The 14,360-nt window shown below is 40.8% G+C and overlaps 1 non-coding gene across 1 annotated transcript; it reads left to right on the top strand.

Annotated features, from left to right (window-relative positions):
- Positions 1–6,711: 6,711 nt before the first annotated feature.
- On the top strand, positions 6,712–6,819 carry LOC148544695 (small nucleolar RNA R71). Its single transcript, XR_015900571.1, has one exon. It is a non-coding gene; the product is annotated as a small nucleolar RNA R71 (small nucleolar RNA).
- The last annotated feature ends 7,541 nt before the right edge of the window (positions 6,820–14,360 follow it).

Raw genomic sequence — 14,360 nt, 5'->3', positions numbered from 1 at the left:
GGTTGGTAGGTGGAAGTTGGAGTAAAACTCGACTACCCAAGAAAGATTGAACTGCCTTGGCTGTCTCTGTAGGAAATCCCATTGTCTTCGTGTAATCTGCGGCTCAACAAATGTAGCAATATGGTTTGGGAGGAGAAGAAGGTATTCATTGTTGTAACTCCTTTCTGCCAGGATGGGGAACATCTGCTCACAGTAGCGATTGGGGAATCGCGCAGTGTCCTTTGCTGAGAAGGGTCTTTCTTTATCATCAACTTTTATAATCCTCTTAATTTTCTTTGTTGAGGGCTTAACTGCAGTTGAAGAAGGTTCTGCCACTAATGCTATTTTCGTTCCTCTTCTTGCTGGTTGTTTGGGTGTGGCTTTCTCCTTTCCTTTCTTGGTGGGCATCCTGAAAAAGGGAAGAGAAAGAAAATTAAATTCAAAGAGATAGAGCAAGGAAGAGAACGGAAAAGGATGGTTATGAATGCACATTTAAAGGTAAATGATGTTAACACATGGTCATGACTACATGTGAAAAGTCATTAATGGAAGATAGCTAGGGCATATGATGACAAGTAAATGCAAGGCGTTTATTGGCATGCTGGCAAAGGCATGAGTAGCATAGATCAAGCATTACTCGTAACAAACCATCACGTTTGTATTGACAATTAATTTCCAATTAATACAATAGTAAAGGGAATTTGTGAAAATCAAGCATTGAATCGTAGGATAATGTAGAAAAATGCATAATGCCATATGGGCCTTTCTACAAACACATAGCATGCACGATAATTAAGTTATGGAAAGTATGAAAGTGAACATGCAAGCATCCCTTGAAAAAGTAATATATATAATTGTCAAACAAATTTATAACAATCCACAAGCATAGAATGAGAATTAATGACTCACATAAATTTATAACACCAAATAAAAAGGAAAAAGGAAGAAAAAGACAATATGAATAATGAAGGTAAAACGAAGAGAAAAGAAGATCACATATAAAAATAAGAAGAATAATAGAAAAGTAAGGAGGGAAGGAGAACAAGAAAAACCTTGTTAATGGGGGGTGAGAGAGAGAAAGTGTAAAAAAAAGTGAGAAAGAAGGAAGAAGGAAGGAAGGGAGGGAGAAGAAATAAGGAGGGAAAAGACAAAATAGGATTTGGGGAGAAAAAGATAAGATAATTGGCAAATCAGGAAAACTGTGCGGCGCAAGCGACGCGGTCGCGTGAGGCACGCGGTCGCGCGACTTGCGTTGAAACTAATTAACGCGGTCGCGTGGCCCGTTTAAGGCTAATGGCGCGAGGGTAGCCTCGCACTCGCACAACTCTCTATTCAAAATCATATTCGTGCCAAATTTTGGGTGACGCGATCGCATGGGGCATGCGATCGCGTGAGTGGGCTGGTAGAGGGATATGACGTGGTCGTGTCGCTCACGCGGCCGCGTGGAAAGGATTATGCGCTCAGTACCAATCCAGCACTACTCTAGCACAACTTTCGGTCGTGCACTCTTGTTACGTCGAAATCCAGGTCACGCGGCCGCGTGGGGCACGCGGCCGCGTGGGGCACGCGGTCGCATGGGGCATGCGGTCACGTGGGGCGATTTGTGCCACGGGCACACCTCCAGCCACGCTCCTGCGTGACTCTCTGTTTGTTTATTATTTTCTCCCATCTCCTTGCGACGCGGACGCGTCAATGATGCGGTCGCGTCGCGTAACGTTTTTTTTTTTAAATAAAAATATGCAGATACAGATGCACGAAATGTACTAATAAAGAGAAGAGTTATTGAATAAGAAAATAAAAAATAAGGAAAAGAACGATCATACCATGGTGAGTTGTCTCCCACCTTGCACTTTGCTTTAACGTCCGTAAGTTGGACGCTCCACTAGCTCAGTCTTCGGCTATGTGGGGATCTTCCAAGAGGATGATCTCGAGCTCCTTGTTTTTCTTCAGCTGCTCGCCATGGTATAGCTTTAAACGATGTCCATTAACTTTGATAAGTTCAGAGCTTGAAGGATGGCATAGGTGATAAACTCCGTACGGTTCGGCCTTCTCTACTCTGTATGGACCTTCCCATCTTGATCTTAACTTGCCTGGCATGAGCCTCAGTCGAGATTTGTAAAGGAGGACTAAATCCTCCAGTTGGAACTCTTTCCTCCTGATGTGCTAATCATGTACAGCCTTCATCTTCTCCTTGTATAGTCTTGAGTTCTCATAAGCTTCCAGGCGAAGGCTTTCCAATTCTTACAGTTGTAATCTCCTTCAGCTCCGGCTTTTTCAATTCCCATGTTGCACTCCTTTACTGCCCAGAAGGCTTTGTGCTCTACTTCAACAGGGAGATGACAAGCTTTTCCATAAACTAAGCGGAAAGGACTCATCCCAATGGGTGTTTTGTATGCGGTTCTGTACACCCAAAGTGCATCTTGTAGCCTGGTGCTCCAGTCTCTTCTATGAGGTTTGACTATCTTCTGCAAGATACGCTTTATTTCTCTGTTTGACACCTCGGCTTGCCCATTAGTCTGAGGGTGGCATGCTGTTGCAACCTTATGAATTATCCCATGCTTCTTCATTAATCCGGTTAGTCTCCTGTTATAAAAATGGGTGCCTTGATCGCTAATGATTGCTCGTGGTGATCCAAAGTGACAAACAATATGGTTTCTCACAAAGGAAACAATAGTGTTAGCATCATCAGTGCGGGTAGGAATTGCTTCCACCCATTTGGAAACGTAATCTACAGCTAACAATATATATAAATAACCATTAGAATTTGAAAATGGACCCATGAAGTCAATGCCCCAAACATAAAAAATATCACAGAAAAGCATAATTTATTGAGGCATCTCATCCTTCCTGGATATATTACCAAATTTTTGGCAGGGAAAACAAGATCTACAAAATTCAGCAGCGTCTCTAAAAAGAATAGGCCACCAGAATCCATAGTCTAAGATTTTTCTAGCAGTCCTTTGAGGGCCAAAATGTCCTCCACTCTCAGATGAGTGACAGGCCTCTAAGATGGACTGGAATTCTGATTGAAGAACACACCGTCTAATTACCTGGTCAGCACCACATCTCCATAAATATGGGTCATCCCATATATAATATTTAGACTCACTTTTCAGCTTGTCTCTTTGATACTTAGAAAAGTTCGGAGGGAAGGTGCGGCTAACTAGATAATTAGCTACAGGTGCATACCAAGGGGCTATCTAAGATACTGCTTGCAGGTTATCAAATGGGAAATTATCAGCTATAGGAGTGGAGTCATCTGTAATATGTTCAAGGTGACTCAAGTAGTCTGCCACTAAATTCTGGTTACCACTCCTGTCCTTAATTTTCAAATCAAATTCTTGTAATAGCAGTATCCAACGTATAAGCCTTGGTTTGGACTCCTTTTTAGCTAATAAATACTTTAGAGCTGTGTGGTCTGAATACACTACTACTTTAGTACCAAGTAAATAGGCTCGGAATTTATCCAGAGCAAAAACAATAGCAAGAAGCTCTTTCTCAGTAGTAGTGTAATTCGACTGAGCGGCATCTAAAGTTTTAGACGCGTGAGCAACAACAAAAGGATCATTACCTTCATGCTGAGCCAGTGCTGCTCCTACGGCATGGTTGGAAGCATCACACATTATTTCAAATGGTTGGCTCCAGTCTGGCCCTCTCACAATTGGAGCTTGAGTCAGGACGGTTTTCAACTTATCAAACGCTTGTTTGCAATTTTTACTGAACTCGAACTCAATATCTTTCTGCAGTAGCTTGGATAAGGGAAGTGCTACCTTACTGAAGTCCTTAATGAATCTCCTGTAAAAACCTGCATGGCCAAGGAACGAACGGACTTCCCTCATAGAAGAGGGGTAAGGTAAACTAGAAATAACATCCACCTTTGCTGGATCTACAGAAATACCAGTATTAGACATAACATGTCCTAGTACAATCCCTTGTTTAACCACAAAGTGACATTTTTCAAAATTTAATACAAGATTTGTACTGACACATCTATCTAATACTCTAGATAATCCATCTAAGCAAAGGCTAAAGGAATCACCATAAACACTAAAATCATCCATAAAAACTTCCATGCAGTCCTCAATAAGATCAGAGAAAAGACTTATCATGCACCACTGAAAAGTAGCTGGTGCATTGCACAAGCCAAAGGGCATTCTCTTGTAAGCATAAGTCCCAAAAGGACATGTAAAAGTGGTCTTTTCCTGATCCTCAGGAGCTATATGAATCTGGAAATAACCTGTGTAACCATCTAAAAAACAATAATGTGATTTACCTGACAGGCGATCCAGCATTTGATCAATGAATGGAAGAGGATAGTGATCCTTACGGGTGGCTTGGTTGAGGCATCTATAGTCAATGCAGACCCTCCAGGCGTTCTGAATTCTGGTTGCTATGAGCTCTCCATGCTAATTCTTCACTGTAGTAACTCTAGACTTCTTTGGCACTACTTGTACCGGGCTCACCCATTCACTGTCTAAGATGGGGTAGATGATGTCTGCCTCCAGTAGTCTGGTCACTTCCTTTTTGACAACCTCGAGGATAGTGGGGTTCAGTCTTCTCAATGGTTGACAGACAAGTCTTGCTCCCTCTTCTAAAAATATTCTATGCTCACAGACTTGAGGGTTGATACCTACTATGTCTGCCAAACTCCAACCAATTACCTTTTTGTGTCTCCTCAGCACACCAAGTAATTACTCTTCTTGTTGAGAAGTGAGCTCCCTTGCAATGATAACTGGAAACTTCTGCTTGTCTTCAAGGTAAGCATATTTGAGGTGTGGAGGAAGGGGTTTTAGCTCTAACTTCTGATCATGGTCAGGCTCTGGGTTGTCTGGAGCTGGTAATAATGGCAAAGCACTGTCATTGTCCTCTGAGAATGTCCCCACACTTGGACCTTGTCCTGTGTGCTTCTCTTCAAGTTCCTCCTGATGGACTTCAGCCACGGTTTCATCTATAATGTCACTCTTGAGGATAGAGTGATCCTCTGGAGGATGCGTCATAACTCCATTCAGGTTGAAGATCACTATTCGGCCATCTATTTCAAAAGAGTATGTTCTTGAAAAAACATCTAATTTAAACTTTGAGGTCTTCAAGAATGGCCTTCCGAGTAGGATTGATGATGGCTTGTCTGAATCATTTTGGGGCATTTCCGGGATATAAAAATCAGTGGGGAACGTGAGTCCCTTAATGCCCACTAAAACATCTTCAGCAACTCCAACCACTGTAATAATGCTTTTATCTGCTAACACAAAACGAGCTGCCGACCTTTTTAAGGGAGGGAGCCTCAAAACATCATATATAGATAAAGGTATTATACTCACACATGCTCCTAAATCACACATGCAGTCAGAAATTATCACACCACCAATAGTACAATTAACTATACAAGGACCTGGGTCACTACACTTTTCAAGTAAACCTTCCATTAAAGCAGATATGGAACTACCTAAAGGAATAGTTTCTAATTCATTAATTTTGTCTTTATGTATACATAAATCTTTTAGAAACTTTGCATACTTAGGTACCTGTTGAATAACATCAAATAGAGGAACAGTTACCTCAACCTTTTTTGAATATCTCTACCATTTTTGGATCAGGTTCCAGCTGCTTCCTGGGCTTCCTCGCAAGTTGTGGAAATGGAATAGGAGTGGTGTCTTCTACAATGTCTGCGCCTTTTGATGCTTCCTCCTGTGGTTGAGCTTCTTCTTTTTCAGCTATGTCCTGTATGTCTTCTTCCTCTTCAACATCTTCTATTTCCACTACCTCTTCAGCTGAGGCGTGTTCTGGTGAGCTTGGCTCCTCCTGGTTCCTCTCCTGCAGTGTGGTTCCGGACCTTAGGGTGATGGCATTAATACCACCCTTGGGATTGGGTAATGGTTGAGAGGGAATTCCAATGGAGCTCAAAGGTTGATTATTGGAGTTATTCATTGAACCAATCTGTGAGACAAGAGCTTGCAAAGTAGCGTTCAGATCATTCAGAGTGGCATTAATGTTATTTTCTATGGTCTGCTGTCTCCGATCAATTGATTGTAGTAAGTCATCATTAGCAGAAGAAGAAGGATAGGTAATTTGAGAGGTCTGCTGTTGGGTATTCTGTGGTCCTTGGGATTGCCTCAGGTGAGGTGCTCTGTAAGGCTGGTACCGGTTCTGCTGCCTGTTGTTGTTGTTATTCCACCTCTGATTCCCCTGATTATCTCTGCCTCCTCTGTTGTTGTTGTTCTCCCTCCAATTCTGGTTAGAATTGTCCTGCCATCCATGGTTGTAATTGCCACTTTGATTGTACCCTTGGTTGGGGCAGTCATAGAAGTTATAAATGGCTGCCACGGTGTTGTCTTCCTGCTGGAGCTGCGGACATTCATCAGTATAATGGCTATAATCAGCACAGACTCCACAAACTCTCTGTGGGACTAACTGTTGGTTTTGCTGTGGTGGAGAAGGTTGAGCTTGCTGAACTTGTTGTTGATTCAATTGCATCTGCTTCAGCAAGTTGGTCATTTCACATATACTCTGAATTAAAGCAGTAGTCTCTCTGCTAGAGGATACTTCTGCAATAGCTTTTGCACGGCCTTGTTTCTGCCTGTGATTCCTAGTAGATTCAGCTAAGTCGTTGATCAATTGCCATGCCTCATCGGTGGTCTTGTACTTTTTCATAGACCCATTGCTAGCACTTTCCAATGTGGTATTGTCTTGGGGCCTCATGCCTTGTGTGACGTAACCGAGTAACACTATCTTGTCAATCATATGGTGGGGGCAAGCCTCCAGAAGATTATTGAAGCGCTCCCAGTACTCATAGAGAGTTTCAGAATCTTCCTGAACAATCATGGAAATATCTTTCCTCAGTTTATTAATAACTTCAGCTGGAAAGAACTTTTCCAAGAATTCTCTTCTCAGTGTATCCCAGTTGGATACAATTGCTGCTGGTTGAGTGTAGTACCACTCTCTTGTCTTCCCCTCAAGAGAAAACAGGAAAGTTTTCAACAAAATTGAAGTTTCATCTGCACCATCACGCCTGACAGTAGAACAGGCTGCTTGAAAATCTCTCAGGTGCTTGATAGGCTCTTGAGTAGGCAAGCCATGAAACTTGGGCATCAAATTGAGCAGTGCGGTCTTTATTTCAAAGTCTGTAGCCACCGCTGGGTGATGCGCTTGAAATGGTTGCATTGTAAAATCAGGGGCTCCAGCCTCCTGGATAGTAACTCTCCTAGCTGCTGCCATGTTACCTGCACGTAAAACAACCAAATCAGTAGAACGGGGGCTGGTTTCTTTTTCAAGTGACGTTTTAGATCCGCCCTCAGAGAGGACTAACTGACGCCGAGCTTGCCTTATTCGTGAAATAATTCTTTCAATCTCAGGATCGAATACTAGCAAGCTTGGGTCAGGAAGCGAACGCGTCATCCAACGAAAGAAACAAGCAGCTCATAGTAGTAAAATAAAATAAAATGCAAATAAATAAAATCCAATCAACAACTTTAGCACTCTATTGCAACTCCCCGGCAACGGCGCCAAAAATTGATGTGGGCGGAAATTGGCGAGTTAAGAATTGTTATAAGATATGCGTTGCGAGTATAGTTCTCAACCAACTAGAAATCCGCTTATCAATTTAAAAAAGGGTGTCACAAAAATTAAAATTAAAATACTGGGAGTATGAATCTCAGGTCCTCTCCCAACGAGTTGTAGGAAAGTGTGCTATTTTATTAATCGGATGGTTTTCAAAAAGATTTGAGTTGAATGACAGGAAATTAAATCAGAGAATTAATGTGATTTAAATAAAAGCCTTGACTGGGAGTAGATTAGTTGGAAGCCCTATTCTTATTGCATTACTCTCAAGATTAATTGATAATTGGGGGTTGTTCTGTTTAGTTATCCCTTACTAGGTAAGGGAAAGTCAAACAAGTTGAAATGCTGTTTCTATTCAAAAGTCCCAGTCCGCTTACTTGGAAGGACTGGCGTTAGTGATTAGAGGGCAATCCAATAATAAACCCAATTATAATTTCTCCTTTGAGCATTCCAACTCAAGGGTTCCTTTCAATCAACTCCCCATCAAGTTAGGGAACTACTCACTCATTGTGAATGTGTAACTCATAACATAGGAAAGGGAATTAAAGAAAGACATGATAAATAAAACTCAAAAGAATCAATTAAAAATAAAAATAACTCTTGTATTAATAAATTCTAAAATAATCCAATAGTAGAATTAAGTAAATTAAAGGACACGGAAGAGTAAAGCCAAGTAAAGAAAACGAACTAGAATGACGAAGTCTTGATGAGGTAATAACTCTTCTCAAAATTCCAATGCAAAAAGCAATAGAAAATAAGAATCCTAAAAACTATGAATGTGTAGAGAGAAAAAAAACCTAGAGGAGAGGAAAACTAGATCTAAAAACTAAAACTATGCGGAATGAATGTTGTTCTTGGTTTCTGCATGTTCCCTGGCTCTAGTCTGCTTTTCTGGGCCAAAAACTGGGTCAAAATAGGGCCCGAAATCGCCCCCAGCGATTCTGCAGATTATGCAGATCGCGCACATTATGCGATCGCGTCACTCATGCGGACGCGTCATTCGGCATTTTGCTTCTCCACGCGGACACGTCGTCCACGCCTTTGCGTCACTTATGCTATTCCAATCCGCGCGGTCGCGTGAGCCATGTGGCCGCGTCACTTCTCGCTGGTCATCTCCTTAATTTCTTGTGTTCCTTCCATTTTTGCAAGCTTCCTTTCTAATCTCTAACTCATTCGTGCCCTATAAAGCCTGAAACACTTAACACACAGATCACGGCATCGCATGGAATAAAGGAGAATTAAAATACATAATTAAAAGTCTCTAGGAAGCAAGTTTTCAATCATGTAATAAATTTAGGAAAGAAATATAAATGCATGCTAATCATATGAATAAGTGGGTAAATATCATGATAAAATCACACAATTAAACACAATATAAACCATAAAATAGTGGTTTATCAACCACTCTAGCACAACTTTCGGTCGTGCACCCTTTTGACGTCGAATTCTAGGGCATGCGGCCGCGTGGGTCACACGGTCGCGTGGGAGGCCAATGTTCCCATGTGACGCAGACACGTCGGCGACGCGGTCGCGTGGGGCAATTTGTGCCATTGGCACGCCTCCAGCCACGCTCCTGCGTGACTCTCTGTTTGTTTTTATTTTCTCCCATCTCCTTGCGACGCGGATGCATCAATGATGCGGTCGCGTCGCGTAACCCTTTTTTTTTAAATAAAAGTATGTAAATGCAAATGCACGAAATGTACTAATAAAGAGAAGAGTTATTAAATAGAAAAACTAAAAATAAAGAAAAGAACGATCATACCATGGTGGGTTGTCTCCCACCTAACACTTTGCTTTAACGTCCATAAGTTGGACGCTCCATTAGCTCACTCTTCGGCTATGTGAGGATCTTCCAAGAGGAAGATCTCGAGCTCCTTGTTTTTCTGCATCCGCTCTCCATGGTACAGCTTTAAACGATGTCCATTAACTTTGATAAGTTCAGAGCTGGAAGGATGGCTTAGGTGATAAACTCCGTACGGTTCGGCCTTCTCTACTCTGTATAGACCATCCCATCTTGAGCTCAACTTGCCTGGCATGAGCCTCAGTCGAGATTTGTAAAGGAGGACTAAGTCTCCAAGTTGAAACTCTTTTCTCTTAATGTGCTGATCATGTACAGCCTTCATCTTCTCCTTGTATAGTCTTGAATTCTCATAAACTTCTAGGTAAAGGCTTTCCAATTCTTGCAGTTACAATTTCCTTTCAGCTCCGGCTTCCTCAATTCCCATGTTGCACTCCTTTACTGCCCAAAAGGCTTTGTGCTCGACTTCAACAGGGAGATGACAAGCCTTTCCATAGACTAAGCGGAAAGGACTCATCCCAATGGGTGTCTTGTATGCGGTTCTGTACGCCCAAAGTGCATCTTGTAGCCTGGTGCTCCAATCTCTTCTATGAGGTTTGACTATCTTCTGCAAGATATGCTTTATCTCTCTGTTTGGCAACAATGGGAAAGCACTGTCATTGTCCTCTGAGAATGTCCCCACACTTGGACCTTGTCCTGTGTGCTTCTCTTCTAACTCCTTCTGGTGAACTTCAGCCACGGTTTCATCTATAATGTCACACTGGAAGATAGAATGATCTTCTGAAGGGTGCTTCATAACTCCATTCAAATTGAAACTTACTAATCGGCCATCTATTTCAAAAGAGTATGTTCCTGAAAAAGCATCCAATTTGAACTTAGATGTCTTCAGGAATGGTCTTCCAAGTAGGATTGATGATGGCTTCTCTGAGTCATTTTGGGGCATCTCCAGAATTTAAAAATCAGTAGGGAATGTGAGTCCTTTAATGCCCACTAATACATCTTCAGCAACTCCAACCACTGTAATAATGCTCTTATCTGCTAACACAAAACGAGCTGCCAACCTTTTTAAGGGAGGGAGCCTCAAAATATCATATATAGACAAAGGCATTATACTCACACATGCTCCTAAATAACACATGCAGGTCTCTTAGCTTTCTCATTCCACTTGAATATGGTTTACTTGAGACAGATGGTCAGCTTAGAGCTCTTTGTGGTATTAAGAGTAAGAGGAAGATGGTCAGTGGTAAGAGTTGTCATGCAAAGTTAAATATGGTTGCATGCTCCAAATTGAAGCACAAGGGTTGGTGTAAAGCTCAATTGAATGGGTCTGAAAAGTTGTTTGGTCGCTTCAGTAAGAATTCTAAGACTGAACCACCCGGATGGAATCATGTTAATCAGCTAGAAGACGGGTGCAAAAGCAAGATTTGGGACCCCAGAATTCATTCTGGCAATCAACACTATTGGGGCCTTGTCACTTGTTTTAACTTACTTGAAGGCTTTCTGTGCCTAGTTTGGGATCCCGGAGGATATTGGAATCACAAACATTGGTGGAGATTCCTGGATGAGTTCAAGCATAAGCCACCATAACAGGAAGCTCATCAAATGTCCAACTTAAGGACTTTAACTAAAAGTGCTAGGTGGGAGACAACCCACCATGGTATGATCGTTCCATTTTCATTTTTATTTAGTTTTATTTGTTTTTGAGCTTTATTTTATTTTATTGTATTGAACCTGGAATTTTGCATAACATTCATATTAGCATTGCATTCTGCATACTGCATTATTAAAAAAAAAAAGCACGCACGCGACGCGGCAGCGTCACTGACGCGTCCGTGTCGCCAGTGCATTGGGAAAAAAAATCGAACAGAGAGTCACGCGATACCGTGGCTGGAGGCGTGCCTTTGGCGCAAATTGATCCACGCGACCGCGTCGCTAACGCGTCTGCGTCATGTGGGAACTTTGGCCTCCCATGCGTCCGCGTCACCCACGCGGCCGCGTGACATGAAAATCGACGTGAAAAGGGTGCATAGCCGAAAGTTATGCTGGAGTGGTGCTGGACTGGTGCTGAACGCCCAGTCTTACCACGCGGACGCATGGCTCACGCGTCCGCGTCACATCCCTGTCTTAACGACTCACGCGATCGCGTCGACTGCGACCGCGTCACTCTGATATTTGGCAATAATGCATTTTGAACAGAGAGTTGTGCGAGCGCGAGGCTGCCCTCGCGCCAGTAGCACAAAATGCGTCACGCGTCCGCGTGACCGACGCGACCGCGTGGATTAATTTAAGCGCAAGTCGCGCGAACGCGTCCGCCACGCGTCCGCGTCGCTCGTGTCACACAGCTCATCCAACTTTGCCAAAAATATCTTATCTTTTTCCTTCCCAAATCCTAATTTTTCTTCTATATTTCCTTCTTTCTTTTTTTTCTTTCTTACTTTATCTTTTTAACTTCTCATCCTTTTTTTTTCACTTTCATTTTATTTCATTTTATTTATTTGCATACTTTCATTCATTGCATATTTTTATTTTTCTTTTCTAAATTTATTATTTTACCATTAGTGTTCAAATGTTCTTATTCAACTGTTACATCTTTTCTGGTATTTTCTTGGTGCTTAGTGACTTGTTTAATTCTGATTGAGTAATCTGTATTACTTTTTCATTGACATGAATTTATATTATCTCTTCTTCCCCACTCTCTCCCCCATTGTTGCAAATTTTGCACCATTGGTATGCCATGTGCTTCTATTGTTTTCTCACGTACATGTTGAAGCTTCCATGTAAATGAGACCCTTTTCATTTGGCATTAACCCACTCATACTTCATTTATTTTCTTATCTCTATTTCTGGGTTACTTTTCTTCCCTTTTTCTTTCAGGATGGCCACCCGGAAGGGAACCGGAAGACGTTTACATGGGGAAACAAGACAAGTCCATCTGCATAATCTTTGGAGAAAAGCGCCAGTTGGAACAACCCGTCCACCTGCACATCTCAGCATGCACCGAGGACGGTGCAATCTTTAAGTGTGGGGAGGTCGATACCGAACTCCATGGGTTAGTTACTCTTTTATCTCAACACCAATGGTTTATTTTCCTTGTTCATTATTTCATTTGCATGGTTAATTGCATGTTTATTTGATTTTGTGCATTTAGTTACTACTTGGTTGAAGTAATATTTTCTTTTTCAAAAAATTTTTATTGTATTTCACTAATTTAAATTAAAAACTTTTCTATTAAAACTTGTTTGAAGTTGTATTTGGAACATGGTTTTTGAGCCAAAGAACACACAACCTGTGAGATTTTGAGCTTATTTACATGGTTACATTATTTAACCATAAATTTTTATTCTTGTGTGTTTTCTTCTTTATGATTGCAATCTTTGCTTTGTTCTATTCTATATGTCCATTATTTAGTGTATTTACATGCTTGCATATGATTGAGGCCATTATTTGTTATTAGCTCACTTATCCCAAATAAGCCTACCTTTTACATCACCCTTGTTAGCCACTTTCAACTTTTAACCCCCTTCTGTTTCATAACCACATTACTAGCCTTAAGCAGAAAAACAAAATAAAAATCCCAAGTTAAATCCTTAGTTAGCTTAAGATAGATATTGTGTATAATTTAAGTGTGGGAAATTTTATGGGAACATGGGATGATATGAAAAAGTAGGGAATTAAATTGAATAAGTTATTTGAAAATTTGGGAAGCATGCTCATATGAAATCAAAATAATTAAATTACCATGTGCATTGAAAAAAAAAATATATTAAGTAATTAAATAAGGGGATACAAAAAAAAAGGGAGAAGAAAAGAAAAGAGAAGAAAAATAATATTACCCCAAATACAAAATAAAAAGAATTAATGCACATGGGACAAAATTCAAAAATAAGTTTGATACTTGAGCATGAAATACAAAAGTGGAAAAAAATTTGGGTAGCTAGGTAAAGTATTTTAATTTATATAAAGTATGTATATGTTAGGTGAGATCTTAGACTAATCAAGGATTCACTTTATAAAGCTCACTTGGCCATACATATATCCTTACCTTTACCTCAGCCTCATTACAACCCTAAAAAGACCTCATGATGTTTGCATTGATATCTAAATATTTGTTGATTGGTTAGATGAAGAACAAAGTTTTAGAAAGCATGACTAGAGAAGAGTAGAGTGATTGACCCTAGACACTTGAGAGTTAGAGTGATATACACTACCAGTAAGGGTTCAATGCTTAATTCTATGTTCCCTGCTTTCATGAGCTATCTTCTTACAAGTTTACCTGTCTTTTATTATATAATTTGAATTAGTGGAATTTAATTCATATTTGTCTCGGAGAACTTATTTACTTTTAACCAAGTAGGTAGGAACATCTTAGCATGTAGTTGCATTCATATAGATAGGTTGCATTTCATACTTTCTACCATTCATCTTCACTTTCTTATAGCTTCTCTTGAGCTTAGCATGAGGACATGCTAATGTTTAAGTGTGGAGAGATTGATAAACCACTATTTTATGGTTTATCTTATGCTTAATTGAGTGGTTTTTATCAACTCTTTACCCATTTATTCATACTAATCGCATGCTTTATGTTTTTCTTCCTGATTTTGTGCTATGATTGAAAACATGCTTCTTTGGCCTTTATATTGCTAATATTAATCCTCTCTTATCACCATTAGATGCCTTGATATGTGTGTTAAGTGTTTTCAGAGATTACAGGGCAGGAATGGCTTAGAGGATGGAAAGAAAGCATGCAAAAGTGGAAGGAATACAAGAAACTGAAGAAACTGCTAAAGCTGTCCAGCCTGACCTCTCTGCACTCAAACAGTCATAACTTGAGCTACAGAGGTCCAAATGATGCGCTTCCAGTTGCGTTGGAAAGCTAACATCCGGGGCTTCGATTTGGTATATAATATGCTATAGTTGCCCTGAAACTAGGCAACGCGAACGCATGCTCCACGCGACCGCGTCGCAGTGACAAAAAATCAGCGTGTTTGAATTCGCAATCAGCGAATTCTGGGCTGTTTCTGACCCAGTT

Source organism: Arachis ipaensis, chromosome B9 (assembly GCF_059453495.1).
Source record: "Arachis ipaensis isolate K30076 ecotype BB chromosome B9, ASM5945349v1, whole genome shotgun sequence".
Classification (NCBI taxonomy): domain Eukaryota; kingdom Viridiplantae; phylum Streptophyta; class Magnoliopsida; order Fabales; family Fabaceae; genus Arachis; species Arachis ipaensis.
This window is presented reverse-complemented; position numbering and strand designations above follow the sequence as displayed.